Source organism: Calidris pugnax, unplaced genomic scaffold (genome assembly GCF_001431845.1).
Source record: "Calidris pugnax isolate Ruff unplaced genomic scaffold, ASM143184v1 scaffold20, whole genome shotgun sequence".
NCBI lineage: Eukaryota > Metazoa > Chordata > Aves > Charadriiformes > Scolopacidae > Calidris > Calidris pugnax.
In genome coordinates this window covers 22,685,025-22,691,024 of record NW_015094510.1, presented here as the reverse complement: position 1 = coordinate 22,691,024, position 6,000 = coordinate 22,685,025, and positions in this window count along the sequence as shown.

The following is a 6,000-nucleotide window of genomic DNA, read 5'->3' as shown; positions in this document are numbered from 1 at the left end:
CTTACGCCTCCAACTGCCCTTTATCTGGCAGCAACAGCGTTTCCTCTGTGTTCCCATTTCTCCTCAAAGTGTGTCCTATGTGGCAAGGAGCAGGCAAAGCCCCAGTGCCGCACAGCAGGCAATGGACTCTTGGCCTCCTCATCCATGGCCTGGGCGTGAGCAACACAGCAAAGACACTCCTTGCTGGAGGGCTCCCACTGCAGACCCCACCATGTGCAGCTAATTCCTCCCTCAGCTTCAGCCTACCCTTTGTATCTTGTGCTTTTGGCACAGGGACTGATCTCATGGGCAACAGCCCTGGTGTTGAAGGTTTCATGGTGAGGTAGAAGTGAGGGCCTGGGAAAATGCAAGTAATGAGCCTTAGGAAAAGAATCAGTCCATAAACCAAGCGGTGCTATTTTATTCCCAGCAGTTCACTCAGCGGCTCTGATGTCCCTGCTGGTGGCCAGCTTTAATTTCCATCTTGGACTTGCTGAACAGGGTTGGGGGGAAGCCAAAAGCTTGAAAGCCTTCATGCCTTGGGGGATCCCAGTGGGTTTGCTGCAGGACACTTTCCTGCAGGGTCAGCTCAGAAGAGATCGCAGCTTCCTACCCCCCAGACACCCCGCTCTAGCACAGAACAGGGGCACCCACACAGCTGGCTGAGCCAGGGGACTTTTGGGGGGCTGTATACATGCTTTACTGGTATTCACTGGGCACGACCAGAGGATCACTGCCATAGGAAAGGGAAGATACAACATCTCCTTCAGAGATGGGTTTGTATTGCCAAGAGGAGATGGGTGGGAGCCAGCAGCCTGGCAAGAAGCATGTTTTGAACACTCTTCTGAATCAGCTTCAAACCTTTTGTAAAAGACCAGTGTGGTGGTCTTCTGGACCACACAAGTCCAGTGTGGTGCAAGGAGAGGCAAGGGGGCAACCAATTCTCTGCAGCAGCGGGGGGATTTCTGGGGTGAATTACCTTGCCCCAGCTGCAGAGCAGAGCACAACCGTCTATCCAAGCAGCAGAAGATGAGGGCATCCAAGTCCTTCTGCAATCCAAACCTAGAGGTTGGTTTAACCATGTGTTAGCAAAACTCACCAGCTATGAGAAACCACAATTTAACCACCAAAGCCATATAAATTCTTGTCTCAGAGCATAGACCACAGTAAGACACACTCATCAATTCCCTGTTAGTGCATGTGGTGTAAATAAAAGCATTTCCAATCACCTCGTCAAGGAGCACCCTCAGCCCTTTGCTGGGCAGATCTAGCTGGAAATGAGCTTGACCCCCACCCTGAAGGATGGGAAGACCTGGCCAGTTTCATGCAGCTTCTCAGTGCACCACTTGGCACCCCCTCTCCTGAATCTTCGTCCCCTTTGCCAGGGTGAAGGAGAAGACATGAGAACCCAAGTGATTTTTATGCTGGTCAGAGCACAAGCGCAGCCTGCCTCTATCCTGCCAAAACTCCATAGCTTGAGAGGAAGGAGCCAAAAGTTATACATCAAAGAGGGAAAAAAGGCTTCCCAGCCCTACAGTCAACCAGAAGAAGCCAGGCAGGACAGATTTATAAAATAAAGCATGGTGCAAAGAAACCTCTCTTTCCAACACCCTCTTCTCCCTTGTCCTCCCCTCTTGAGGCTTAGATCTGTTAGTAATTTTTGTTTAAGGAAGGAGCAGGCATGGGCAGCATCCCCCTCTTACCACCTCTCCTAACCTGGTGGCTGCACTGCAGGGTACTGTCAGGAAGCCTCTTGTGACCCTGGCTGGACCATGCTACCTGGGAAAGCCGCACTGTCCCACACCCTTCCCACCACCCATCGTATCCGCAAAGTAGATCCACTGGCAACTGCTGGGCAGAAGTGGTCCAAGAGAAGATGGCTGTGCTTCGGCATCTGAGGGATGCAGTGGTCCAAGGGAAAGATGCTGCAGAAATTATGAGAGGAAGCATCTGTACAACAGTCAGAGCTCTGGATGTTCAGCCTTCCTCAGGCCCTTGTTAACTCCCAAGTTTCCCATGCCAACCTCTCTCCTGCTGAAGGAAGAATCCCTTCTGCTGTCTCCTGGCAGATCCTGCTTAATTAGTACCAGTACCTACGGCTCCCCTGGAAAAAAAGTCTCTGTCACATCCCATTTTCCCCCACTCATGGTGTTTGCCAGGAGCAGTCAGGATGAAGGTGCACAGCCTTGATGTTTCCATGCTACCAACTCAGTCTCACTACTATATGAGTGTGCTGGTCCCACTTGGCCAGGCTGGGCTAACCTTCCTTGGTTTGGGAAAAACTAAAACCAGGAGCCTTGCAGGGAGTGAGGAGGGGCTTTATCCATCCACAAAGGAGAACTGCACTGAGACAGAGACTGAGATCAACTTATATACCAGGGTGGTCAAGGGTGCGTGTGCTCTGTGTCTGCACCCAAGACACTGAGGGACCACAGGACATCTGAAAGTAGGTAACCATCAGGCTGCAATGCAGGTGGGACAGTGAGGACAAAGGGTGCTCAGGTCCCTTCCAACCTCACATCATTCTGTGATTCCCACACAAAATCTGTCATCTAAACTGCTTCCCCTTGACTCTCTATAATAAATGGCACTCTGGAGAGCCCATTCATCTGATCCTGAAGAAGGCATCTCAGATGCATTAGATATAACTCTCATCCTTAGCTTGCCCATTTTGCTCCACCAACTCTGTAGGAAGGCTGGATGACCAGCTCAGACACAAATATTTACAAGTGAGCAAGAGGACTTCCAAACTCGGCCCTGTAAAGCAGCCATGGATGTTAGCTCGGGCAGTTTCATCACTATCCCAGGACTCACTCCAAGGACAGGAACTCCTACCACCAGTCTCTTCCCCATCCCATCCCACAGTCCTTCCCTGATCCTGTTCAACACAGTCTCAAGCAAGTGTGACCCCTCTTTGGGAAGCATGATGTGGGCTCACTCAGGTGGGTCCAGACACAAGTTTGTTCCTGTCTGTTACCAAATCCAGCCAAGCATTTTTTTCTTAAGTGTGACATAATTTCTTCTTAAACCTGCTCTGCACTATCAGAGGGAAATTCTGGCCAGGCAGCCTGCAGGTAACCGCTAGCAGAACGTCTGAGAGCTGAAACAAGGTACAAAATACCTCTAGCTGGAAGAAGTCTTTGAGAAGCAGAGCTGCTGGGTCTCTAACAAGAGGCGAAGCCTTCACGTTAGCAGGGTCTCCAAACCCTCTGTAGATGTCTACATGCAGCCGCTGAGGGTTGCTGGTACACCCACACACGGTCCCAGCAGAGCAACATGACTGAAAAACCATCTCCAACACCAAGGAGCAGAAGCGCAATAGCTTTATTCCCACCCTGGCTGTAACAACCACCACCAGATAGGAAGCGAATCCACTAAACAGACTCAATCTAAATGGGTTCATTTTTTGCACAATAGGGTTTCTGATGCCACAAGCTTAACAGGTCCCTTCGGGAGGCTGAAGTTTGGGTTTGTTTCTGGACACCAAAAGAGGAAGGAACATGCGCTGGAGAACAATGTACCAGCAGGATCCTGCACAGAGCGACAGGGTACTCATGGCTTTGGGGACATGAGAGCGAGCACCAGGATAACTCAGGCCCAGCAGGACTCTGCATACACAGGAGAACATCAGAGACAGGGAGACTGGCAGAGGGGAAACATGATCCATCCTGTCACGCCACAGTCACGCTCATCCCTGGTTACTGGTGGCCATGCTAGCCCTGGAGCTTGTGAGCTTGTTAGCTCCAAATCTCTTCTCCCCCTTTGTCTGGGCAGCATACAAATATTCCCAGAAACGCTGTGGTCTCAAACCATGTGGGTACACCTAGCTACATCCACCCTGAACAGAATTCCCAAATCTTTCCTCATGCCATCCCCTGGAGAGCTCCTGCATCTTCCCCCCCTTCCCTGTGTATCCCACTGCCTACCATGTCTCAGTTATCTAATGAGTCCTAGTTGCTGTGGAGCAATATAGCTCAGCCTTCTGCCCTCCCATAGGTGATACAACCAAATACTGTTTATTCGCTTGATGGCAGCCACCTACCATGATGGCACTTTCTTTTTTTCCTTGCCTTGCTGGGTAACTTGTCACGTGCAGCTTATGGATCCATCGCGTACACTTCTGGTGATCTGTGCTAAAAAAAAACCCATCAGACTCAGGTGAAAAGAAAGGTGACTGAAGAGGATCTGTCTTATAAAAGAGACCGAAGGAGCTCATACACTCTAACAAAGCACAAGGTGTTGCTTTATATGATGAATCTATAAATACATTCAGGGATGTAGGATAGGTATCAGGGAGTAAGACCTACTCGTTAGAAGATGACATTAGCACAAGATCAGACGGATACAAATCAAGCGTGAACTTATTGAGATTGGAAACTAGTGGAAAGTTTCCGAATCATCTGTGAGAACACAAAACATCTGGATATGCCACAGAGCTGGAAAAGGCCTCCTGGGTCACTGGCTGTGGCAGGCTCCGCTCCATCTTAAAACTGATTAGTTTTTCATTTGTTCCTTTGTTTTAAAATAAGTGTCTTGCTCTTCTCCCATCCGTGTCCGTATGGTGTTCCTGGGGGAGCGCTTCTCCCTCTCCTCACCATGGATTCCCCTTGCTGGCACAGAGCAGGCACACGGGGATGCAGCCCAGCCTGGTGTCCTACCCTAACCGCTGCCTGACCTCCTCCTCCAGCATCTCCCCAGCCCAAGCTGTCTGCTCCCACACGACGTCCCAGGGCTGTGCCTTTGCCAAAGCCCAGCTGCCTTGGCGGGCGAAGGAGGTGAGTGTGGACGGGATGCCAAGCATTTGCTTAAGCTGGGCAGGTTCCCAGCTTAAATAAATCTAAATTCCCAGGGCCTGGAGATGGAGGCTGACCCGGCAGTGCTGCTGGCAGCCCCACCAACAGAGGGGACAGCCGTCTGTCCTGCTCCCCCTGAGTTGAGGCGTGTGGGTCCATCATGCAGGGGAGGAGCACGTGAATCACAGCTCCTGGGTGAGGGGGAAGGAGCCCGGTCCCCCAGCACCGTGGTAGAAATGTCTAATTAGATACAACAGAGGGATAGATATGCATACTCAGGGACCTTTCTAAACAAGCATAAATTAAGGAAAGCCAAATATTTATTTTAAATGGCTGTGCCATATGCTGATGAAATGCTAATCTGCACAGAAAAAAACACACTGTAAATAAACTCCCCACAAGCACCTCACATTCGCTGAGCTTCATCCTTCTGAGCAAGCTAACAAGAAGAAAATAAAATCAACAGCATCCATTATAGAGTCTCTTCCATCAGAAATTCAGGCAAGCTTAGGATGACATGGGCCAGTGCTTTTCAAACTATGGTCTGCAGCCCTCGGGAGCACCACAGGCTATTTGTTAAGGGCCTGCAGAAGGTATTTAAGAAAACCAAACTTGCTGTGTTTAATTCATAATACAGGGATCTTTGGCCTCAGTAGAAAAAAATGCTGGGGCGGAGGGGGGAGGCTGCAAATCAGAAGCAAATGAAAAACACTATTGTATGCTTTCGGGGATGGGGATGCAGGAACTGGAAGCCAGAGAGACAGTTTTGTCTCCTCCACTGATGCCAGGACCTTGGGTGAGTGACTTCACGCCCACCTCTCTCCTCATCCACCTACAACCTTGGCTCCCCATCAGCACTTGCAGCATCTCTTCTTGTGCACCTGAACAGTATCCAGCACAACAGAGCCCCAGGACCCTACAGAAACACATCACTGTCAACATACCCTTATTCTTCTAGCCCTCCAAAAACACTCTGGCCCCAGCATACCCCCAAAGTTTGAAGACATTTCAAGATGGGAAGCAATCTACCAGGAAGACAAATTTGATTATCTAAAAGGTGGTGTTCGTGGTGGCCGTAACAAACTGGCCCTGGAGATGGGCATGTTTTTAAGCAGCAAGTCTGAGGGACGAAACCTGTCGGCAGCACCTGCTGTTGGCTTCCTTTGTTCACCGAGCCACTTCCACCCTCTTACACACGTTCTCCTCACTGGCAAAGACCATCGTTTTT